This window comes from Canis lupus, chromosome 15 (assembly GCF_048164855.1).
Source record: "Canis lupus baileyi chromosome 15, mCanLup2.hap1, whole genome shotgun sequence".
In the NCBI taxonomy this organism is placed as follows: Eukaryota; Metazoa; Chordata; class Mammalia; order Carnivora; family Canidae; genus Canis; species Canis lupus.
This window is the reverse complement of record NC_132852.1, coordinates 39,383,753-39,410,494: the sequence shown is the minus strand read 5'-3', so window position 1 is coordinate 39,410,494 and position 26,742 is coordinate 39,383,753. Positions and strand designations below refer to the sequence as shown.

The 26,742-nt window shown below is 41.1% G+C and overlaps 1 protein-coding gene across 30 annotated transcripts in view; it reads right to left on the bottom strand.

The window, feature by feature from the left end:
- Positions 1-26,742, bottom strand: part of CSGALNACT1 (chondroitin sulfate N-acetylgalactosaminyltransferase 1) — a 327,875-nt gene that overhangs the window by 150,059 nt on the left and 151,074 nt on the right. For 21 of the 30 annotated variants that reach the window (XM_072776718.1, XM_072776723.1, XM_072776719.1 and 18 more), the window contains one exon: positions 23,458-23,551. The gene's annotated coding sequence lies outside the window, so the exon portion shown is untranslated. The other 9 variants (XM_072776738.1, XM_072776744.1, XM_072776736.1 and 6 more) reach the window with 5 other exon arrangements.

The following is a 26,742-nucleotide window of genomic DNA, read 5'->3' as shown; positions in this document are numbered from 1 at the left end:
TAAGTCACTATATTTGGGGGTAGCATTGCCTGTACTCTAATACACAAGCGAAATGAAGAGTATAGGATGCAGACCCTAATGTCTCTATGTTACCTATGGAGTCACATTTGTCTCTGGGTGTGTGTCTGTGAGGTACTAACTCAGAACTGTCAGACATCTACCTCTAGCCCTGCCAGCCAGGCTTCCCAACAGCCTCAGCCCTGACTGGGTCCACTTTCTCAGCTCTGGAACCCTCCATCTGACTCTCATCCACCTCCACCTCTGACAACTCCCAATCCATATGTGTGTTCTCTATCTATGAACTCAATTTTCCCTTTGTTGAGGGTTTTCTTAGATTTCACAAATAAGAGATACCACGCAGTATTTGTCTTTCTGTCTAACCTATTCCACTTAGCCTAATACCCTCAAGGGCTATCTATTTCGCACATGGCAAGATCTCATTCTTTTCTATGGCTGAATGATATTCCACTGAGAGAGAGAATGGTAGCATGTTTCATATTTTATCTATCCATCCATCAGTGAAAACAAGTGAAGGGGTCAGAAGGTACAAACTTCCAGTTATAAAAAATAAGTCATGAGAATGGAATGTACAGTATGGTGAGTACAGTTGATAAATCTGTACTGTATATTTCAAAGTTGCTGAGAGTCAGGGCCCCTGGGTGGCTCAGTCAATGAAGCATCTGCCTTTAGCTCAGATCATGATTCTGGGGCCCTGGGATTGAGCCCCACATCCGAGCAGGGAGCCTGCTTCTCCCCCTCCCACTCCTTCTCCCCATGCTTGTGCTTGCTCTCTCTTTCTCTGTCAGTCAAATAAACAATAAACTATTTTTTTCTAAAGTTGTTGAGAGTAAATCTTAAAAGTTCTCATCACAAGAAAAAAACTTTGTAAATATGTGTGCTGATGGGTGTTCACTAGACTCACTGTGGTGATGAGTTCACAATACATAAAATTCCGAATCATTATTTTGTACACTTGAAACTAATAGTGTAGTATGTCAATTACACCTCAATAAAATACAATAAATTCTTCTTCCTGAGGTTACCTCTGATTTCCTTTCCAAAGCCCTGATTGCCAAATCCCAAGGAGAGTTTTGAGTGTTCATCTTACTTGACTCGTTACAGTGTCTACTCTGCCAATCACTCCCTCCTTCCTTACACAATACTTCCCCTGGAACCTTGCGGTTCCATGAGGAATTTCCTTAAGACTGACTCCTCTTTTGTTTTTCTGATCCTAGGCAAGCCTATCTCCCCTCAGGGCTTTTCATATCTTCCACCTAACTCTCTTGGTTTCAGGCACATTTATCCGACTTCCTACTTAACCTCTGCACTGAGATGGATGTGTCATTGGTTTAACACAACCAAATGCCCCTGCCGAATCCCTCTTCCTGCTATGCCCTCCATATCAGTAAATGGTGCCAATGGCTATTCACAAGTTCATGTCAGAAAACGGGGTATTATCTTTAAAGCCAATTCTTGCTCACTCCCTTCTGTTCATTCTTTTTTTGAGAGTGTGCGCACGTGCACATGGGCAGAAGGAGAGAGAGAACATGAAGCAGGCTCCACACCCCGGGCAGCGCCCAACCCAGGGTTCCATCTCACCACCCTGAGGATCACGATCGGAGTGGAAATCAAGAGTCAGACACTTAACTGAGCCACCCAGATGCCTCCCTTCTGTTCATTCTAATCCCAAAATATGACTGAAGTCTGTCCACTTGCTCCACCTCTGTCCTCATCATCGCCCAACCCAATAGGGTCCTTTCCTGGACCACTGCAACAGCTTCCTGACTGGTCCCCTACCTTCACCCTTGCTGCTCCTAATCCACTATCCACACAGCAGCCAGCGCTATCATTTTAAACAATGAAACCCCACCTCCTCAAAACCCTGGCATGGCTTCCAACTGCATTCAGGAAAAATTCCAATTTCCTTAGCATGGTCTAAAAGACTCACTTCCAAATTCACCTCCTGTCACTGTCCTTGGCCCCCACTCCTCAAACACCCTCTACACTCTGGAAAGCCACGCTTTCTCGGTTCTCCAGTTCAGCGATTCCTTGGGTTTTCCAATGAACCATATTCTTGGTTCTCACGATATTTCCTCTAGAAAGCCTTTCCTCCTCTCTTTGGTTAATTCCTTTTCAGTAGGCAGATTCCCATATGCAGGACCCTGTCGACACTTCCAAAGGGTAACTTTCTCTAAAACCTTTCCCCTAGTCTAAATTAAGTTACTCTTTAATTCTTTTTAATAATTATGTGTCCTTTTCCTCTGTAAGACTTACAATTTATAATTATATATATAGCTGCAGATAGAGGTAAAGAGACATAAATACCCATTTCTGCCACTAGACTATAACATCCCCAAGAGCAGGAATCATTGCTCGCTTAGTTCATACAATATATTCAGTTTCTAGCATATTCAATAGCGAATAAAGAAAAAGCAAATGAGTGAGCACAAATGGTGTGTATATCATGACTTTAACCTAAAAATAATTATATTTTTCCAGCTTTATTGAGATATAATTGGTTATAACATATAAGTTTAAGGTGTACAACATAATGGTCTGATAAATGTATATATTGTAAAATGATTAACATATTAGGTTTAGTTAACATACTCATCACCTACACAGCTACAGTTTTTGTGTGTGATGAGAATTTTTATATCTACTTTCTCAGTAGCTTCCACATACCTAATATAGCACTGTCACCATGCTGTACATTCTATCCCCAGAACTCATTCATCTGGTAATGGGAAGTCACCTTTTGACCACATTCACCCATTTCACCCAGCCCCCACCTCTGGCAACCACCAGTCTGATCTCTGTTTCTGTGAGTTTTTTTATATTCGACATGTATGTGAGACCATACAGTGTTTGTCTTTCCCTGTGTGACTTATTTCATTTAACATAATGCCCTCCAGATTACCGAAGTTGTCACAAATGGCAACATTTCCTTCTTGTTTATGGTTGAATGATATTCCAACACACACACACACATACACACATTTCTTTAGCCACTCATTCATGGATGCACACTTAGGTTGTTTCTATGTCTTGGCCATTATAAATAATACTGCAATAAATATGAAGGCGTGCAAATATCACTTCAAGATAGTGATTTAATTTCCTTTGAATATATATCCAGAAGTGGAATTACTGGATATGGTAGTTTTATTTTTAAGTTTTCAAGAAAGCTCTATACTATTTTCCATAATGGCCGTACTGATTTACATTCCCACCAGTGGTCTACTAGTAGGCTTCCTTTTCTCCACATGCTCGCCAGCACCTCTTGTCCTTTCGATAACAGTCATTCTAATGAGTGTGAGGTGATATTTATTTCTGTTTTGAGTTTGCATTTCCCTGATGATTAGTGATGTTGAGCATCTTTTTAAATACCTGTTGGCCATTTGAATATCTTCTTCAGAAAAATATCCAAGTTCTTTGCCTATTTTTAAATTGGATTATTTAGGTTTTTTGCTGTGGAGTTATAGAAGTTCCTTATATATTTTGGATATTAACATCTTATCAGATATTTAGTTTGCAACATTTCCTCCCATTCCATAGGTTTTCATTTTGTTGATCATTTATTTTGCTGTGCAAAAGTTTTTTAGGTTGATATAATCCTACTTGTTTATTTTTGCTTTTATTATTCTTTAGGTGTCACATCTGAAAAATCACTTCCAAGACTAATATCAAGGAGATTTTTCCCTATATTTTCTTCTAGGAGCTTTAAGGTTTCAGATCTTACATTTAAGTCTTTAATCCATTTTGAGTTAATTTTTGTGAGCGGTGTAATATAGGACTCTAGTTTTATTATTTTGCATGTTAATATCCAACTTTCCTAGCACAATTTATTGAAGAGACTATCTTTTCTCCACTGAATGTTCTCGACTCCCTTGACAAATATTAGTTGCCTGTATATGTGAGGGTTTATTTTTGGGTTCTCAGTTCTGTTCCATTCGTTTATGTGTTTTACACCAATGTGATAGTGTTTTTTTTACTCTAACTTTGTTATATAGCTTGATTTCAGGCAGTAGGATGCCTCCAGCTTTGTTTTTCTTTCTCAAGATTGCTTTGTCTATTTGAGATCTTTTGTGGTTCCATTAAAATTTTTATTTCTGTAAAAAATGCGATCGGAATCTTAACAGGGATTACACTGAATCTATATATAGTTTTGGATAATACTGACTTTTTAACAATATTAATTCTTTCATCAATGAGCATGAAATATCTTTCCATTTATTTGTGTATTCTTTAATTCTTCTCATCAAAGTCTTATAGTTTTTGGTGTATAGATCTTTTACCTCCTTGGTTAAATTTATTCCTAAGTATTTTATTGTTTTGATACTATTATAAATGGGATTGTTTTATTTCTTATTTTTAGGTAATTAATTGTTTCGAATTTAATGAAAATTTAGCCTAAGTTTCAAAGATAATATGATATTTACTGAAAATTTTTGTTAGCTACACCTTATCAGATTAGAAATGCTCCATTATTATTAAGAAGCTTTTCATGAATGAAAGCTGAACTCCTGAATTTTATCACATACTTTTCTGTGTTTGTTCCTGTATTTGTCCTTTATGTGGTTCTCAGATTTAAATTGTGAATATAAGTAAATTACAAAAAAGATTTTCTTATCCTAAACCATCCTTAAATTCCTGGAATAAGAAATTCCAGCTAAATTGTGATTTTTTTTAAACCTTTAAAGGATTCATTTTGCTACTATTTTGTCTAGGATTTTTGTATCTATCTTCATAAGTGATTTCTTCCACTTTGTATCTACAGTTGACATGAACAATGTGGGGGAGGTTAGGGATGCCAACCCTTCCCCTAATACATACAATTAAAAATCTGCCTATAACTTTTGACTCTGCCTGCAGAACATAATTACCAATACCCTAAAGGTGACCAGAAACTTTACCAATAATACAGTCACTTAATACACATTTTGTATTTATGGGTATTATATACTATATTTTTTCAATAATACCTAACTTTTTCTTAATTTTTTTGGTAATTCCAGACTCCATAGCTTGTCTACAAGTTTTTTCAAATTATTACCAATCTACAAAAAAAAATCCAATGCATTTATTGACAAAAATCCACAATAAATGGACCTTCACAGTTCAAACCCATGTTGCTCAAGGGTCAATTGTACCTATTTTACTAGCAATCTGATCTCAATGACTTTGATTCAATAAATAATATGTTCTTCAGTAGATAACTTTTTGAATGCTTCTTAAAAGAAAAATATAGTAAGAAATTTGGTCTCTGAACTCTGAGAACACATTTTTAAAGGTATTCACCAACATGTTATATATATTTTCCTCTTTTTTTTTAAATCCTAAAGCTATTTTCCTTCCCACATTTTTATTGAAATATAACTGATATAATACTATATTAGTTTCAGGTGTGCAATAAAATGATTCAATATTTATATATATTATGAAATGATAACCACAGTAAGTCTAGTTAACATCTGTCACCATACATAGCTACAAATTTTTCCTTGTGATGAGAACTTTTAATGTCTATTCTCCTAGTGGCTTTCAAATATTTAATATGGCATTATTATTCATAGTTACCATTCTGTAGATAATATCCCCATGACTTATTTTATAACTGAAAATGACTCCCTTCACCCATTTCATTTTCCCCCTAGTCCCCACTTCTGGCAACCACCAGAATTTTTCTACCTCAAAACAGTTATAATATTTGCAAACTCTCTTTTCTTGAAGTAAAACTTTGTTCTGAATAAATAATGCTTTCATATATATTGCATTCATGAGATCACTGGGATTGTAAAATAACTTCAAAATGTGAGGGCAATATCACACTAAGTCTCCCACTGAGAACAACTACAAAAGCTGGACTAAAAATGAAGTAGGGGAGGGAGAGGAGAAGAAGGAGGAGAAAAAGGAAGAAGAGGAGGAGAGGAAAAGGACGGGGGAAGGGGGAGGAGAAGAAGAGGCAAGCAGACAGCTGAAACCCAGAGCTTGGTGCAGTCTCCCTGGGTTGAAGAGACACTACATGGACTTCAGAGCATTGCTGCAGCCAGGATGTGAGCAACCAAAGTCCCAGAGAAAAGGGAACCTCAGGAACATGAACCAAATATGCTGCTCAGACTTTGCACTTGAGACACTTGCTGAATCCAAATACATGAGTTGTAATAGGAACAAGCAGAAACAAGCTGCCAAGAGGGCAAAAAGCTAAGAAGTTTTTGTCAATCCCACCCTGCTTGAGACTTGAAGTTTAGGGTCTGATATGAACAAGGAGCCCTGGCTTTCAGGTAAGACCCCTGATGGGCTATACTATAAGAGTCTACACAGGAGTATCTACACAGGAACAGAACAGCCTGAAACTCCACTTCATCATCACCATTGACTATATCTAGATGAATAACTGTATTCTACTGTCTACCAGAAAAAAATTAAATTTTCTCTGGAGGAAGATAACAGCATCCAGAAAGACCACAGTTTCTCACATAAGCCAGCTACTTAATAAACAATTACAAAGCATGACAAGAAATAAGAACAAATGACCAAAAACTAAGAGAAAACTGGATAATATATGGATCCACAGATGATCTAGATAATACAATTATTAAAGAGGAATTTTAATAGAATTAAATTAATTAAAAACATACTATGTTTAAGAAATAGACTGAAGATAAAGAATTTTATCAGATACCTAGAATCTAGATATAATCTATATAATAATAATTGAAATTAATAATTCAATACATGGGTTTAGCAGCAGGTTAGATACAGCACAAAGAGGGGTTTTCTAAAGTGAAAGAGAGGTCAGTAGAATATATCCAAAGAGTAGCAGAGAGGAGGAACAAATAGCTGAAAACATGGGAAAAAGCTTACATGGCACATGAAACACAGATGAAACATTCACATATGTGTGACTAGAATCCCAAGAGGAGAAAAGGAAAGAGAGAAGTAGCAGCCATGAAGACAGTCACTAGGAGGCCAAAACAAATTCAAGATATAGAGCTACAGATCCAAGAAGCTGCATGAACCACAATGAGGGGACACAGCAAGCAAACATGCTAAAGCCCATCACCGTAAACCTGCTAAGAAGCAAATATAAAGAGAAAGTCTTAGAAGTATCCAGGTTTGGGGTGCAGCGGAGGTGAGGCTAGGGTACAGGTAGGCCTGACTCAGAGCTCCTATTACCATATGGAAGTGTGACTGCTACTCTCACCCACTTTGCTATCAGGTGAAACTAAAGACAAATGTTCAGATAATGCCTTGCTTAAGTCCCAAAGTTAAATTCGTTTTTATTAATTTGGGGTAGAATTCTGCAAGGTATCGATTGTGGCATACAAATTCTTTTATAACGTTTTTTGTTTTCAGTTTTAAAAAACTGTCAGTATATAAAGAGAAAAGCTTTTTATTGAAATCTGATGCTTTTCTAACTGATAAAGAAAGAAAATACACCAGCTACTGAGTATCAACAGTATGGTAATATATATACTCGTAATTTCACTTTCCAGGAACCCAAGGTAAAGTAGAGAATAAAAATGAGTTATTGTCATGGCATGACGAGACTGACTTCTTAATAGACAGAATGCTGTTATGGTACATACTTAAGGATGGTGAGTTCATCATCATTTCAAAGGATTCAGAAATTCAGTCAGATTTTTTCACCATCTAAGAAAATTATTTGTCTTAGTTACTAACAGGAAAAGAAATCAAATGCCAAAGCTTAAAAATAATGTTATAGTAATAATCTACGACCCTAGGCTCTGTGTGAGCTATCTTACCCAAATGAGTCCTGAAAATGATGGGACAGAAAAACAGACTCAAACACAAAAGTGTCCTGTCACCTAGCCCTTCCCCAAGAAGGCCATGGCTGTGACCAGGAATCACAGCTCACTATCCATCCCCATTTATTGGGGTTTTAGATATTGTCCTGGTGAATGATAGCATAACAGAAGAAAATAATTAAAATTTTCACAGATGGTTTAGAGAAACCAAAAGAAGAAATGTTGGGGGAAAAAAATCAATACTTCTAGTGAAAGACTAACTCTTAGACCTTTCAAAACCTGTAATGCACAGCAGCAACACTATAGTGTGCAAGCTGAGGAAAAGAGCCCCCATTGCTCATTTCCCCTCAAAGTCCTGACATTTTCATTTAAAAAGCCTGAGAGTGTCTGCTAAAAGCAACATCTTCTCTAGTTCATGTATCAAAGAAACCATCTGTCCTCGAGAGTGATACCCATGACCAAGAACTGGCCAGCTGAGTAAATCAATACCCTGGCTACAGTGACTGATTCAGAGATAAACATGTGACCCAATCAAAGCTAATGAAAGTCTTGGGATATGCTGGAAAGATTGAGAGAGAAGGAAAAGGAGCCCTCTGTACTGCTGATGGGATTACAAACTGGTACAGCACTCTGGAAAATAGGATGGAGGTTCCTCAATAAATTAAAAATAGAAATACCATAGAACCCAATAATTCCACTTCTGGCTATTTACCCAAAGAAAATAAAAACACTAATTCAAAAAGATATATAATCCTATCTTTATTGCAGCATTATTTACAATAGCCAAGAAAACAGAAGCAAGCTGTCCAGCAACAGATGAATGCATAAAGAGGATGTCTCACACACACACACACACACACACACACACACACACACACACGGAATATTACTCAGCCATAAAAAAGAATGAGACCTCACCATTTACAACACTGATGCACCTCGGGGGTATAATGCCAAGTGAATTAACTCAGAGAAAGACATATACCATATGATTTCAGTTATATGTAGAATCTAAAAAAACAAATGAACAAAAAAACCCAACAAAATAGAAAAAGACTCATAAATACAGAGAACAAATTGGTGATTTACAAAGGGCAGTGAAGGGACAGGTGAAATCAGTGAAGGGGATTAAGAGGCCCAAACTTCCAGTTACAAAATAAGTAAGTCACAGGGATGCAAGTACAGCATGGGAAATACAGTCCATAAGATTGTAATACTGTATGGTGACAGAGGGTAACTACACTTATCATGGTGAGCATTTTATTATGTATATAATTGTTAAATCACTGCGTTGTACCCTTGCAACTTACGTCAACTGTATTTCAATTAAAAATTAGCTGTCATTTTATTATTATAATGAGATATATATACAACAAAACATGAGTTACAACGAGAAAGAAAAAAAATTGAGAAGCACACTTATTCTTCAGCTAGACTTAAATCTAGAGATGCTGTAGCCTTTCTTCCCTACCTAAAAATATAAAGCCAACACAAAGAACAGAGCCAAAAGATCTAAGTTGCTGAATCAAAGAATCCCAGAAGCCTGCTGTCCCTGTACCCTTTTTTGCTTGAGCCAATATGAGCTCAGTATTCTATCTTTTGTGGTAGGAAGAGTCTAAACCAAAAAATTCACTCTGGAGAAAGGCAGCCATTCAAACAGCCACTGTTGTGAGATGGAGATGCCTCAAAAGATTTCTCAGCTGGAAGTCCTAGTGACCAAGGTGGTTCAACAGCCAGCTTAGACCACGGGGCGCTAACAAAAATGCATATACTCCAGAGAAAAAATTCTGAGCTGCACTGAACCCAGTGCAACACCATGGAGTATATATATTATCAGAGTTGCCTCTGACATTAACATAAAAGTAAGATGATTTTGTTCCATTCTAAGTGACCTTTTCCCAAAACTAATCGTGGCTACGAAATGTCTCAGTCCTTTCTGCTCAATAATAAGCAAGTATAATCCAGCACAATGTAACAGCAGATAATGACACTCAACTTTCACTAATGTTATCAATCACTACCAATTCCAGTTACTTTGATTAAAGGCCTTGCTTGGGATTAGGCTCACTTGCAGGTGTTTAGTTTCAGTTTATTTAAACTCTCTAGTCACCTTCCTGCTACCTTGGACTCAACGAGCCACAACAGCCTCAACATTTGGTTTGAAACTGCCAACAAAGAACCAATGATTGCTCTGCGGTAACTGAGCAACTGGAATAAAATTTCAAAGGCTTCCAAATTCTGTTGGCTACCTGCTCTGACTCTGGATTTGAGGAAGCTCAGACCAATGAGGCCGAACACTGACAACTGTCACTCTACTCAGCCCACAGCTTCTGGGGTATGTTCATGTTGCTTAGTTATGATTAAATGACGCATGAGAAGTACCAACTGGGCCAAGTCTAATAGTCTGCTACATTAACAGGCCTGGCTAAAGTGTTTCTTAAAAATATTCCAGTTAAAGTCAACACTATCTATGGTAACAAAACAAGAAGCCCTGTCTGCCACCCACCAGTTTTATGATTTTTTAAAAGATCACTCAGCTCTATATTTTTTTCATCAGTAGAATGGAAGAGTCACATTAAATGATCACCATCCAGAACCAACATTTGAGAAATGTGTGATATCTAAACCTGGAAGCTTATGGTCATGTGCCCCTCAGCAATGGTATCTGGTATTCTGTTATTAAGTTATGGAGACAGTTAATATTATTCATGCTGTGATTTTGCAAGTCTATGGTGATTTTCACATTAGAATTTCAAACCAAGCTGAAATAAAGTATTTTTTTTACAAAGTAAGGCTTAGCTTGGATTTTGAATTAAGAAAAAGTTTATCCTAACAGTTAACCTTGGATTAATATTTATTTTACTAACATTAGCTATATATCCCATGGTGATATTCTATTTCCTTCAGGAAATTTTTATGCCGTTATAAAATTCTAGCAAATGCCACTACTTTTTAGACATAAAACACACTGTTAGTGAACACTATTAACTGCTTAGTTGAAAACCAACTATTTATAAAATCAAAAGAAGTATAATCTCAATATACTCAAAAAATGAATCAATCTCTGCCACCACATTCTTTCCTGTCATCTTTTCCTATCCCAGAATGACTGCTGACAGGGAGCATGCTCGGTTCCATAGCTGTATTAATATAGAACAAGCAATGAAGTGTTAGAAGGCATCTCTTCATCTTCTTTTTCAAGAGCTTGTCATCGAGCTCATTGCAAAGAAGATATCCTAGAGCAAGTGTGATGGCCCCCTGCCACGAGTACCGGCAGCAGACAGCAGCAGAGGTTGGGGTGGGCATCAAGGTGGACTTTAGAATCCAATAGATCTGATGTCTAGCCTCCTCATTCCCTAGCCGTGAACCCTGGGACAACTCATTTAATCTCTCAGAGCCTCTGCATCTCATCTCTATTTAAAGAACTAGAAGTACTTCCAAGGGCTGGTGTGGGGATTAACTGAGGGAATTATACATGTAAAACTGTGTCGTGCCTATAACACTATGCAGAAACTGGTTCCCTTTTCTCCTGGTCTATCCTCAGGCAAGTTATTCAGATCATCATAGAGAGAACACAGACTGTTAAGAGCTCTCTCCCCAACCATAAATTAACAGGAAGGGGGCTGCTTTCCATGTGAGGTTACACTACACATGGCTGAAGCAGGTAAAACACAAATGGACCTCATCAATGCACCTCATCCACCACGTGAAGAGATTGATTCTGATGCTTATTAAACATTCACTTATGGGGCTTTCCCCACACCACCTATGCAGTGTAAGTAGATCCCGTAGACTCTGACTTGGTTTCAGTGTCCTATGTTCTCACCTGGGCCCTTTCTTCGTCTTTAGTGGGAAAATCCACTAGAGACACCTGTGGCTGCACCATACCACTTGACCATCCCTGTATTAATTCCCTGACTGGTTGCCACAAAACCCCACTAATCTCACTGAGCTCTTTCCTGCCTTGCTTCTCATGGTACCATGGGGAAGAACAGAGATTCTAGAGAACGTTAGGCCTTGAGATATGAGAAGATCCATAACACAGAGAATGTTTCTCCAAGAGAATATGAGGTCAATCTCCCCATGACCCATTGATCGGCTTATTGACAAAGCAGAGTTGCATGTCTGAGTGACACCCTCCTCAGGAGTTCCTGGAGCTCAGGAGCAGGACCCTTGAAGTGCTGATCCTCTTGATCACTTCCTCCAACTCCACCCACTGCCCTCCAGGAGCACACCTGCACTAGAGCAGTCCCTGCAGCAGCAGGGAGGTGTCCACAGGCCCAGAAATTCCATGCCACAGAATCACAGTTTTTTTTCCACAAGAAATCAATTCCCTTCAGGAAACATGCCCAATCAGAGAGCCTCATGGAGACACCTACTGCAGCCTTAGAGAAAAGAAACAGAACTTTGAAAGCTCTTCCAAGTAAAGTGACTCTCAACCTCTAGAACATCTAAGGCCACCTGCAGAGCTTCTCAACCATGTGGGCAACTGGCACCACCCCTACAGCACGGAATCAGAAGTTCTGGGGATGGGCTGGGGCATCTGTATTTTTTTTTTAACTGCAAGTCAAATGTTGAGAAATGCTGACTTAGTTTATGACAACTAATGAGATGCAAATCCAATTTGGAATCAGATTTCCATTACAGGCAGCACCTCTCAAAGGCTGGCTGGTGAGACAGTATTCTTAAAAAGGTTAGAGTGGAAGGTTCTGGAAAGGGAAAAGGCTGGAAAAGGGTTCTGTGGAGAAGAAAGCTGGGAACCAGGAAGTTAAATTAAACATTTGTCAGGAACTCAGGAACTCCTAGAACCTTGAATAGGCCAATGCACATTGTTCCCTACAAGAAAGGAGAACATTTTCCAAACTTGTCTGATTACAAAAAAAGTAAAATTTAAAAATCTCCATTTGAAAAGCATCCTGTAGCACTAGTAAATCTGGAAAACACTTTGGGAACTGCCGGCCTAATGGAACTGTCCTCCATTAACTATTTCTAGAGCTCCTCTAAAAGGACGGTCTGACAAAAATATTCATTTCAGAAGTTGTTTGTGTTGCTACCCTCCTGCCTCAGGGCTGGAGCATGAAGAGGAGCAACCCCTGAAAAGTGACTCCACCTGGAGATGACTTCAGAACCAGGTAATAAAGGTCCTATTTCCTGCTTCTCCCCACCTAGGATGCTACTCTAAACAACTCAACACTTAGTCCTAACTTTGATCCCTTGAGTTTTGACACCTATCAGTCAATTATTATCCCAATAATAAAAGTAACATTCCTAGATTTTTTTTAATTATCAAGATGTTTGGCTCATGCTGAGGCTCCCATCTGATCCTTATTTTATGACGAGCCTCAGTTGGATGAAGATTGGCAGATTTAAGGCCTGAAAGGAACTGTAGTAACTGTGACAGATTTTTTAGAGAATGCTTCTATTCTGTAGCATGGTGAATTATTCCAAAGAGCTCACACTCCTAAGTTCCTCATAAAAAATGCAGACAAGGGGGATCCCTGGGTGGCTCAGCGGTTTGGCGCCTGCCTTTGGCCCAGGGTGCGATCCTGGAGTCCCGGGATCAAGTCCCACGTCAGGCTCCCGGCATGGAGCCTGCTTCTCCCTCCTCCTTTGTCTCTGCCTCTCTCTCTCTCTATGTCTATCATAAATAAATAAATAAATCTTTTTTAAAAATGCACACAATATGAAAATATATCTTTAGCTCTAGGCCATGTTCACAATACATATCCAGCCATTCTTCCCTGTGTATCTGAACCCTCCAGAGACAAAGGTGGCAGTGGCCACACCCAGGTGGGGTATAAACCATCTGCTAGTCCTGACCATCCTCCAGCTGCCTGCCACTGCAGCAATCACTGCCCCTGTGAGTGCTTGAGGAGACAGCCCAGGAGCTGACCTCTTTTTCTAAATACCTGCTCTTTGAAAACGAAACTTTCCTCTTCTCTGCCCAATTTGGAGACAGACTAAGATGTTTTAGGCCCAAGATTTCACTTTCTCATTCAGGGTGCCACCATTTGTGTCTCATTAATTTTTCTTTTTTAAAAATATTTTTTTCTTTTTTTAAAATTTTTATTTATGATAGTCACAGAGAGAGAGAGAGAGGCAGAGACATAGGCAGAAGGAGAAGCAGGCTCCATGCACCGGGAGCCCGACGTGGGATTCGATCCCGGGTCTCCAGGATCGCGCCCTGGGCCAAAGGCAGGCGCTAAACCGCTGCGCCACCCAGGGATCCCCTCATTAATTTTTCTAACACTCCTTGACTAAAAGAAATGGCTAATGGTTTTTTTCATTAATCAGTTAGGTTTGCTAGCTTATGAGTATTTATGTTCTAACGACTTAGTAGCTGTTTGAGAAAAGAATATAATAAACTAAAAGAAACATAATAGCTTTATCTCATTCTTAACCACAATTACTTAATAATGGGATGTGTTCATTTCTTGGGCACTGCAGAGCTGCTCAAATCTTGGAATCAGATTAGACACCACCAACAACTCATTTTGTGTAGCAGTTGCTTTTTATCACAGTAACTGCTCAAAATGTGGTTTCCCAAAGATGTGATATCAATCTAATGTTGAAAGTATGAGCTACCTTGAGTCAGCAGTTTGCATGATGGCCAACAGATATCTAGCACAGTCTACTTGAAATTTTTAAATAGTCCAAACCACAACTGTGTATTCCCTTTGGTGTCCTGGATTACCTTAGTACAGTTTGGATACCATTGATTTAGGTAAAAGACTCCTTCTGGAATGTTCTGGATTCCTTCTCTAGCTTTCCAGTCACCCAAATATGTGCTATAGGGGCAGGTTAAGGGTTAAATAACCATAAGGAGAAAGATTATAATTTCACCATACACAGACAGGAGGCAGAGATGACATTTCAACCTAATTGGCAAAAGATGAATATTGCTTCTTTCATTTATGATGCCTCTCATGTAGAGAGGTCTGATTTTTACCTCTTGGACAGTATTGCATTATACCCTGCTTACCAATGAATAAATGAAGAACTATTTAATATACCATTTATTTGATAAAATTTCCTTATGTAATCTTTTTGGTTTGGTTCACATATTATTTTCCCCATAAGCTGCTTATTTTCTATAGATTAACGATTTGCTAGTAAAATATTTTGGCATTATTCACTTTGGGCTTTGGATGCTATAAATCTCCTCAAAACCACTGTTGTTATAAGATTTCTATCTTTGAACAATAAGATACAATAGCTATGCAAATTAACTGTATCCTACTAGAAATCAGATCTAGTTGACATAATAATTTTATGTATTTGAGCTTCAGTTATGAAGACTTTCCCAATAAAAATCAAGGGATATTTTGAAAATAAAGGTAGCTTTAGAATAACTAGAAGCTCCCTGCTCCACCCCGCCACTCTGGGGATTTCAGAGTAGAGGATCTTGATGGACAGCTTTCCCATCAAATGAACTTACCCACTGCCTTACTCAGCCTATGAACAAAATCAGAGAGCATGTCACCCTACGCAATCCTGAAAAGAATGGAATGGCATAGGGTCCCCAAAAGGCCCCAAATTGAATATAGCAGATCTCTGTTCCTGTTCCTAGCTCAGTTCTCATAAGCTCTGCAGCCTGAGCTAGGCTTGTCCCATGACACTGAAGTTACTCAGCATTCCTTCGCCCATGCAGTCATTGTGTCAACTAAAATGTCCACTCAAACATTTCCAAACACCCTTCCACTACCATGCTTGGATCAGATTTGAATCCAGTCCTAATGAAACAGGTGAGAAAACAAAGGCTCAGGAATGTGAAGGGACCATCGCAGGTCATCAGGTCAAATGCAGCTAGGACCCAGGTCCCCTGGCCACCTGCCCAGAATTCACACCACGCACAGAGTGGTTGAAGCCATGTCTTTCAGCTCTACCAACTGAAGATTTTTGTGATCAAAAGGAGATAGGATTTTTAATAGTGAATAAACTTGGGGAAAAAAATGGAAATGTCAAAAATCTAGTTATCTTGCTACATATTTAGACTCCTAGATCCAAAATAAAAGCTTCATCAGGGCAGGGATATTCATCTCTTGTTCATTTCTGTATTTCCAACTCTAGAATACTGCCTAGTGCATAGGAAAAACTCAACAAATTTGTTGGCCAAGTGCATTTCAGTAAATGGAAATGTTTGTGGGTAGAATTTATACTTAGGTAGTCAACATCCTGGAAAGAAGAGTTACTGGAATTTTTTTTTTTTTTTTTTGCTTAGATGATGTTTATTTCATGTTACTCAAAATCAAATAATTATCTATAGAAATAATAGTAATGTTTGTGGTAAGTTCTTACTGGCCAGGATATATTGAGGGTGGTATTATGATATTAATATCTTTCTTACCACCAATGGAATTATACAGCCTATGGCTTTTAGCTGTTGTTGCCTATTTGTACTATGCTAGTCCCATAGGAAGTACAAGTATGAAACAAATCATAGCTGGAAGTCTACTGCTTGTGGTGAGAGTTTGAAATTTTGACTCCCAAGAGGGGAGACACAGAGAAGAAAGCCATGCCCCTGGATAACTGTGGTATGATCTGACCCAAGGCTGGACAGTACCTCCCTTAGGAGGATCTCTCCTGCAATGCAGGAATATTAATGCCCTTGCCACTGGCGCCTAGGACAACAGCATACAGGGCTTCTACAGTGCCATCTTTTTGGAAGGAGGTACATGACAGTGTGCACCATTGCTGAGAACATGAATCCACCTGGCAACTTTATTCTAAGAAATTCAATGACATGTGCACTCATTTTCATCCACAATGTGGTAGTCACTTATTACTTATGCTTGTTTATTCTGGGTCCAGGACAGAAAAGTGTTGAGGTGTTTGGAATAGCATGCTAGCTGGGGAGAAGCAGGAAACAGGATCCTCATCACCTGGTTCTAACCTACAGCTCAGCTGGGACAATGAGCAGAGGGCACTGGTAGGGGATGCTGTAGACATGGCCAGGAGTCGGTGGCACAGATTAGTGGTGTGAGCTGGGGGAGCAAAGTTAGAAATAAGCAGTAGGGATCCCTGGGTGGCGCAGCGGTTTAGCGCCTGCCTTTGGCCCAGGGCGCGATCCTGGAGACCCAGGATCAAATCCCACTTCAGGCTCCCGGTGCATGGAGCCTGCTTCTCCCTCTGCCTGTGTCTCTGCCTCTCTCTCTCTCACTGTGTGCCTATCATAAATAAATAAAAATTTAAAAAAAAAAAAAGAAATAAGCAGTAAACAGATGAAAGTTTGCCTTTTAGATCAAAAGAAACCACAAAGAGGTATAGACTGAGAAGACAGAGTACAGAATGCTAGGGCACATCAGTATATACATGATGGGAAAGGGACTATGCAAGAGCAGCCAGAGAAGCAGGGGGAAAGCTACAAGAGTTCACTGTCAGGTTATATAAGCCAAGGGAAATGAGAATTTAAAGGACAGTGGTCAAAGCATCAAATGATGGAGAGAAGTCAGGTCACAGTGATATCCATAATCTGGCTTTCCAAGTACTAAAAATAATAATGAAGATGCCATGTATCAAACTGCAGTAAGATGAACAAAACCCTTAACAATGACTTCAGGGGAAGAAAAGTTAGGTGATTACATAACAAGAGGATAACACAACTGACCCTCATGCAGTCAGCTAATCCACACCCAGGGACTGCCCTCCTTCCAACTTTAGGGCAGGGTTCCAATTAGAACAACTGTCCGAGATGACAGATTAGTGCTTTATTTCACTTGGCTGCAAAAAATTATCATAAAAGTCAAATGTCATTAATTTAATCCTTTTCTCCCCCTCTATCAAGACCTCTATTCCTTGGCAGGTATCCCACATGCTCGGGACTAAGTTGGTTATTCACATGTTTTATAAACTTGGAAAAACACATTTACTGATATAGTTAGCCCTGGCTCCAAGTTTTTATTATATATGAGATCTTGGTTCTTCTATCAATTCTGGAACATTCTTCCAATATATGACTTTCCTATTTCTTGCAACCAAGAATCCTAAATAATACCCAACATTTTAATTCATCAAGAAATAGAATTTTAAATATTAATTATCATTATATTCTAAGAGAATAGATATTTTAAATATTAATACATAAGAAAAAAGACCAGAGCCTCAGAGTAAAGATTATTCCTTCAGAGTATTAGGTCTTTGAAAACATCACCTTACTGTTCTCATTTTTCTGCAGATGACAGACACCTTCACCAGACTGGATTCCAATCCAAGAATTGACACTTCATAACCACAAAGTGTATTTAAAGTCTAAATTGTAGTAAGTCTCATGTTTTTGTTGTGTTGAAAATATGCAACTCTTTATTAAAAGATTTAAGTATAAATATTAATATTTCTAATTACCACATATTTTTAAAGAGCTTTAGAAAAAAATTTAAAGTACTAACCTGGATTAAATGGTTTCCTAATAGTAGAGATGAATTTAGTGTTTTCTGGTGGCCCTGACCATAGAATCATGTCTGTCATATGAAAAACCTAAATAATGGGAGACTGGGTGGCTCAGCTGGTTAAGTGTCTGACTCTTGGTCTCAGCTCAGGTCATGATCCCAGGGTCATGAGATCAAGCCCCTAGTCGGGCTCTGTGCTGGGCACGGAGCCTGCTGGAGATTCTTCTCTCTCTCCCTCTGACCCTCCCCTCCCCTTCCCCCTACCTCCCCAAACTCCTGCTCCTGTGGGGTCTCTCAAAAAAACAAAAAAAGAAAGAAAGAAAAATATAAGTAACAATTGAGCTAGAAGTTTCCAGGTTATAATTCTTTCCTGTGCCCACTTCCACCTCTAATTTTCACACCTCATTTTCCCTCAAACCTTTGCACATCGCTCCATCAGACCCCTGCCTTCCCTGCTCCACAAACATGTCTTGAGGCTGATAGTATTCGAGTCTCATTTGAGATTCTTCAGGAAAGATATTACATACTGGATCAGAACCTTTGAGTAAAAAGGGAGCTGCTTTCTAGGTGTCAGCTGAACATTTGAAATTGTACTCTTTCAAGCACCAGAATGTTATTTACACTTTTAGAGTCATGATTTTCCACATAAAAGGTCCATTAGTGTGATGGGGTAGGGGGTAGCCTGAAGTAGCTGGCTCCTTACAAGCAATCCAGTCAAAGCCTGGAATCTGTCATGCCCTTTGCTCATGAGAGAACAAACATTTCTGGGCAGCCTCGGTGGCCCATTGGTTTGGCGCTGCCCTCAGCCTGGGGTGTGATCCTGGAGAGCAGGGATCAAGTCCCACATCGGGCTCCCTGCATGGAGCCTGCTTCTCCCTCTGCCTGTGTCTCTGCCTCTCTCTCTCTCTCTCTCTCTCTCTCTCTCTCTGTGTCATGAATAAATAAAATCTTTAAAAAAAAAAAAGAATAAACATTTCTGCCCTTAATTATACAAGTAATTTTTTAAGTGTAATACAAATATTTCTGGATGAGCAATAAGATCCTATGACCTTTATTGAAGAAAAACAGGTGAGAAAGTGGGTTGTTTTGAATCATATTTTAACTGCAAATGTAGGCAAAAATAAGAAAAGGAGTAATATGGTCTGAAAGTAAATCCCAAAGATCTTATGAATGTAAATCCAGTTGCTTTTTATTACATAATACATTTTTAAGTAAAAAGTGATTTAAAGATCTGAACAAATGAAGAATAAAGCTGAAGTTAGGAAAAGTCCCCAAATCAAAGAAATTCACTTTTTTTTAACTTTTAAAGGATTAATTATCTTTTTTAAAAGCAAGATCTTTGACTTACTTTTTGTTATTTTTAAGTTATTTTTAATTTTGGTAAAATACATATAAAATACACCATCTTTATTTTTTAAAAGATTTTTTAAAGTTACCTATTTAAGAGACAGAACGAGCACAGGGAGTTGCAGAGGGAGAAGAAGCAGGTTCTGCACAGAGCACAGATCCTACCATAGGGCCTGATCCCAGGACCCTGAGATCAGGACCTGAGCTGAAATGAGGAGTCTGACACTTTACCACCTGAGCCACCCAGGTGCCTCTGCCATCTCAGTGATTTTTAAGTATACAGTTCAGTAGTGTTCAATACACTCATGGTGCTGTTCAACAATCCCCAGAAGCTTCCATCTTCCAAAACAGAAAGTCTGCTGATTAGATAACACTGCATTCTCCCCTCCCCGCCCCTGGCAAGAACCATGCCACTTGCCATCTTAACAACGTGAAGACTCCAGGTAACCTCGTGTGAGTTGAGTTATACAACATTTTGTCTTATTTCGGAGCTGACTCATTTCACTTCACATCCTGTCCTCAAGGGTCACCCATGTCATCACAGATGTCAGAACCAAGTTCCTTTTAAGGCTGTTCCACTGTCCGTATACTCCACGTTTTGTTTATCCACTTACCTGTGCACGGACGCAGGGGTTGCAGACACCCTTCTCTAACTGGCTTTCTAAACAAGTGAAACCAAGTGGGTACTGGTACTGCAGTCAGAACACCAGAGTTCAAATCCCTCCCTTCCAACCTCCACGGCAGCCCCGAAAATACAAACATTGAAACGGAAGGAGATAAAGGAGAGACCGGTAGACCAAGAAGCGCTCAGCAAATTAAAATACTGATGGAGGTTGTGGATCCCGGAAATTCATCCAAACATTGGTTTGTGACTCCGAATAAGGACAAATATATGCTAGATGCTCCAAATGCAGAGACAGCACCTCCCGTGAGGCCAGTGCTGGCTATGGGACACCATCTCACTGACACCCAGCTGCCAGCAGTGGGGAATGAGGTGGTAGAGACGCCCAAGGGCCAGTCTCTCCCTCCCTGGGGCTCAGGAGAGGCTTTCCAGGGCCCAGTCTGAAGAAGGGAGGGGGCGGGGAGAGCACTGCCCAGGAGGGCACTGCAGAGAGGGCACCACAGACCCCGATGTGGATGTGAGTCGCTCACATGCAAGCTGGGGAGAGAGAAACCAACTCGATGAGAGGGGAATGTCAATAAGCAGAGCCCCAAAAGAGAACAGAAAAGACAAAACACAAAGCTAATTAAATGTCAATCACCAAAAAGAAATGAAAATCCACTAGAAGGCATGCATCGCTGGCTACGTCCTGGTGCCAGCGTGAATCTCCTGGCCCTCGCCTGCCTGGAGTCTCTTCATCTGCTGAAAATGAATTGCAGCTCAGGAGTATAAATTAAAATTGCAGCAGCAAAAGCTGACACTCATTAAAAGCTTACTGACTTTGTGTCATACTTCATTCCATTAAACAGAAATATTTTAAAAGTTGAAGATATACCCCAAAATTCATAAACTACAAGCTGCTCTACTTCTCTGGTTTTTTCAAATATGAACAATGTGCCAACTACCATATCATAGCTTTCTATTCGTATTTACCTATAATGCCCACTTCAGTCCTAAAACGATGGAATCAGCTACCATTTTATGTTACCTGAGAGTCACATTTCAAGAGCTCCCAGGACTGCGAAAGGCCAACAAGATTATACGTCTTCAAGGAGAGTTTCTATTCCCCAGGCACTCCCCCAAGGAACTACCTGGACAGACAAAATGAGGACAGAAAAGCCTGTGTCCTGCTCAGAGAAGAGTCCAAGGGACCCTGTTAGAAAGAGCAGTGACAGTACAGTGACATGTGCTGGGGCAGGGGCTGGGGAGTAAGAGGATGCATGTTCAGGTCAGGGACACCCTTTCTTCACTTTTCCATGTACTGACTGGCTCTCCCACTCCTGTCTTCAGAGCCTCACGGGGCTGTTTCTGAGCGCTGGCAATGACTGTATGGGGATATTTATCCTAGGAACTGCTGCTGGAGGGTAAGAAAAGTCCTCTGGGAGAGTGTAAGGAAGAAAGCATGGCAAGTGGATAGAAGAGTGTATAGACCAGAACGGCTTCCAGCAGCAAAAGCCTGAGAGGGAACGGAGGTGCAACAGGCTCTGTGAAGCGTGTGTCTGTGACATAGGACATCCAAGTGCAAACCTTTTATGGCCTGATGCTATGAAATATTTGAATCAAACAGTGAGCTGCTTGGACTCCATAGTCACCCGGTATCGGTGTGGTATGTCTGCCCACCAGAGGGAGAGCACAGCCCAGTCACTCTTTTCCCAAATCATATGTTTGTTTCTTGCAAGTCTGAGGAAGGTCTACTGCTGAAGGATGTTCAAGTTCCTGAGCCTACAGAGGGAAGTTTCTGGAAGGCTGGCTTTCCCAAGCTAGGACTGCCCAGGTGCAGCTCCCCAGCAACTGCCCACATCTCTGCCCAGGGAGCCACGGCACTGCGGCCACCACTACAACCCAGCTCAGGCTACCTCTCTGCCCTTTTGGTCACCCAAGTATTCCCTGTCTTGCTACTGAGACTAGAGCACAAATGTCCTATAACTTTGCATTTGCCCAAGACCTGAATCAGCTTTCCACTGTTTCTCTATTTTGTAAAGTATACTTCGGCTCTTTTCTACCATTTTCTCCAGGTTTTCATCCTTGGGGTCTACATGGCACTCTACTGACGCTGTTCTCTTCTACATCATCCAAGTCACCCTCAAAAACATGAAACATCACAAGACCAAAGATCAGAATAATTTCATATATCCCTCAAGTTGGCCCTGAATCACTGAGGTCTTGTAGCCACTTGACTTTCTACTCAGAAAAGAATTTGTAAAGAATTATTCTTTTATTTATTTTTGTATTATTAACTTTGAGCCAACGTTATTTTCAGTTTTCTATTTAGAGTAACTCAGCAACAATCCCCTGTATACTCCATATGCTCTATTGTTTTAGTGCAAAGCAGTTCAGTAATATCAAATCAGATGCTTTGACTTCCATTCTTTCATTTTAATCAGTGTGACAAGAGTTAAAACAAAACAAATCCTAAACAAAACCTCCACAGAAATTTGTTAAATGAAGAGAAAAGGTGAGAGGCGCTTCTTGAAGATACACATATGCTGGGCACAGATTACCTATTTATACTTTCATGTCTATTGAGCCATTTCTAAGGAAAACTTTTTAAAAAGGTCTGCTCTGCTGAAGACAGAAACCACTTACACAACTTCAGATTTCATACTGTTACATTTCAACATTAATGATGTCCCTAAGGTTCTTGCTTTTTTAAAAGTTTAGTCTTCCCAAGTGTAATAAAATATCTTATTACAGAGAAACTCAAAATTACTGGTTATCAGAGCAGAACTGAAACAATGTTCCAGAGCTCTATATCTGTCACCAGACTAAGACCAACCATATAATCCACTGGGGTACTATTATTCTTCAAGATTCTAGAAAGTATACTCCTAAGGTGTTACAAGTGGGAAAGGAGGATCATTCTTCCATTTCCTAAACCGTTTTACTTAAATACTTTGTAGCATGGTCAAAATTATGGTGGCCATTTGATGATGAGCGAAATATCTGAGAAAGCTTACTATTCTGTCACAACTTCCAAAAGAATAACAAATGTTCCTATTCCAGTGAATATTTTTTTAAGAAGAATTATGCAGTTCTAACTGTGAGAAGAGATAAAATCTAAAGAAGTTGGTAACATTAAAAGTAGATCACAGGCTTTCCAAAGTGAATAAGAGACTTGAGGCAGCCAAATCATTAAATTACTTTGAGAAAGTAATAACAACTTGCTATTACTCAAACGACTGAAAGTAAAATGAAATATAACACATCTCAAACATAGCCACTAAACTGAATACGGGTCAGACCATAGCAAAGTTCATTTCCTAAGGAATTTATGAGGAACAGACTCACTTACCTGTAAGTACAAGAAAAGAAGGTTAGGATGTAACTACATCATTCCTCCTCTGGGTAAAAACAGCTTGGCTTCTTTCCTTGAAAGGGAAATGAACCTAAAACGTAAAAAAAATAAATAAATAAATAAATAAATAAATAAATAAATAAATAAATAAATAAATACAATACAATAAAATAAAAATAAATAAAATAAAATAAAATAAATAAAACAAAATAAAGTAAAATGTGGTAGGCCCTGTGAATTTCCACGTCTCATCTCTAGGTGATATTACAAAATGGTAGACACTTAGATCTTTAAGATATAAGGTGCAACTCATCCCCACGATGCTGGCTGCCATCCCCGCTCCCCGTGTTAACGCGTAAAAGACCAAACGTGTTCCCAGGCGCACATGCACGCAGGGCTCGGGATCCCGGGTGGGCGCCGCAGACGCGCGTGAGCGTGAGCGCGAGCGCACCGCCTCGGAAGGGTCCCCGGACCGCGCCGCTCGCGGAGCCAACCTCGCGGGACCCACACTGCGCGCCCCCGGCTCCGACCTGCGGCCCCGCGCGCTCCCGCACCACCGAGGGCGCTCGGGCTCGCAGGGGCACGGGGCGACGGCCGCCCTCCCCTCGCAGGGACCGCGTGCTGCGCCAGCACTTTCTCTCTCTCTCTCTCTCTCTCTTTTTTTTTTTTTTGTAATGTTTCTGTGTACCGAAATGTTGGAAAAGAGCAAATCCTCCTGGAAGTTTTGCCCGAGAGACAGAAGGGGTCCCGGGCTGCCGGGAAAGCCCTGCTCCCCGGGCGCGCGTCCCCGGCCCGGCCCCTCGGGGGCCCGCGCGCTCGGCTATCGCTGGGGGGGGGGGGAGCACCGCGGGGAGGGGAGGAGAGAGGGAAGGGGAAGGAAGGTGGAGGGGAGGGGGTGCACAGCAGGGAGGGGAGGAGGAGGAGGGAGCAGGCGGAAGGGGGCGCGCTCAGCTAGACGGGGGGCGGGGAGGGGAAGGAGGGGACGGGATGGGCGAGTGGGGGCGCGCGTCAGCCCCGCGGGTCCCTGCCCCCCCTCCGCCCCCGCGCTCACCGCGGTCCCAGCGCGGCGCTGCGGGAGCCTGGGCGCAGAGCCCGCCCCACGTCACCCCTGCCTGTAAGGGGGTCCACTGGAGGCCACCGATGTGTCAACGGGCATGAAAGCTGGTACCAAAGAGGTACAGGCACAGAGGCTGGGAGCAAAGGAGGCCAAAGACTCTGGAAAGGGCCCACGCCCGCCCGTTAGGCAAGTGTCCTAGTGCTCCATCTCCAGCTCGGGAACAGCCGGCTTTCCCAGGACTTTCCTGATCCCATCCCAGGTGTCCCTATCATCGAAGCCACAGCAAGAAGGGGAACACACCACTGTTCCCCGTTTCACACGCAGGGATGAAAAGGCCCAGAATGGTGCTCCCGGCCAAGAACGAGCTGAGAAGCCCCCGGGACCTGCCCGCGCCCTCGGGACCGGTCACAGTCCTGCCGCTTCCCTCACCGAAGTTCCAAGGTCTCCTCCGAGGCCCTGCCAGTAACTCGGCCCCAGGGCCCGCGGGCCCCCAGCTCCGCGCACGGGGCCGCACCCCCTCCAGCTTCCGGCGTGTGGGGGTCGCGCGGCGGGCGAGCCGGGGCGGATCCCTGGGGCGGGGGCGCGGCCCCCCGAGGACGCCCGGACACCCGGACACCCGGACACCCGGGGCTGCAGCTCTGCCCCTCTGGCTCCGCTCTCAAGACCAACACTTCGGCCCCTGCCCGCCTCATTAATCCGTGTCCGAATGGAATCGCTGCCGGCAGAAAGGCAGCAGTGCCAAAGTGGAATATCATTCGGACCTGAATCCGACTTGTTTTCCATCTTTGACAACAAATAATGTTATTCCGGAGCCTGCAGGCCAAGAGTTGAAATGAGTTTATAATTTGGCTTCCAATCTCATATTCTCATTCTAAACCACTTAAATTTTCTCTTCTTTTAGCATGCAGGGGCAGCTTTGCAAGCTGAATCACTGACATGGTCTTTATTGATACCCTTCATGAATATTCTTTGTCATTTAAATAAAAAGGGGGGGAAATCCACATCGTCCAAAACCATACTTGTTTTAATAATGCAACTAAATAGACTGTCAGCTCATACCTCCATATGATCATTAATAATCTAATTTGTACTTCTCTCTCCAGCAACTTGAAGAGAAACATTCACAGTTTTTTTTCATCCACACACAGTAGTCCACATTCATCCAGCTTCTAAGTGCCTGCCCCAGCGATGCCAAACTGCAGGGTAAGAGCCACAGGATGGCCCGGCGCCTCCCTCTTTTCCTAGTGAAAGAACTCATTAAAACTCTGATCCTTGGCTCTGGGAAGTATGCTGTCTCCTTAGTAGTACCAAACATCATGTTCCCCCAGAAAGCAGTCGTCTCAAGCTAGTGCTGGAAAAAGGAGAGACAGGAAGGCAGAACCACTGTCAAGTCTCCCTTTGTGATCCGGGTGGAAGGAGAATTAGCATCATGGAAAATGACTGAAGGTAAACTAAAGTTACCTAGGGAGAAGTGAATGTGTTCACCTGGACAACATCAACTAGAGGCAAGACACATCAACTAGAATGTGCCATATGCTCTGCTGGCCACATGCAATCCCCACAGCAATGCTATGGATGTGTGTGTGTTGACATTCCCATTTTACATCTGGGGACAATGAGGCTCACAAGTGTTAAAAAACCTACTAGTACATGCTAAAGCCAGGATTTTTCTGACTTTAAAACCAAGGCTCTAGAGAGAAAAAGGAAAGCAAGTCTTTACTTTTTCTATTAGGCAACACTGCCTTACCTGCAAGTACTAGCCCTAAGAGAGGATGGGACTTACAGGGGCTTATACTGCATTAAACTGGTGGCCAACAGGTATGCCAAAGATTGCCATAGATGCCTCGAGAACACAGCCCCTCCTGCTCTCTTGAATCCCTCATCCTTTAAAAGCAATCACAAAGGCAAAAGCACACTCTTTGACAAGCCTTCCCATCAAAGAAGCAAACAATAAGAATGTGCTCAAAATAAATGCTAAATCCAGGAAAGCGACTACAAGTATATAGATATAGTGCAGTGCTGTATTCAGTTCACAAAATAGTTCTCAACAACATCCCTCAGTCTAAAGATTTGTATCCATATCTGAGGTCCCCTCTCCTGTCACCTGATGCCAAGTGTGTTCTCAATAGTTTGGCATAAAGAGTGAGGACTGTGGAGACACATATGTGACTTCGCAAATTTTAGTTATGGTGAAAAGTAGGCAAGAGAAGGCAAATGTGCAGAGA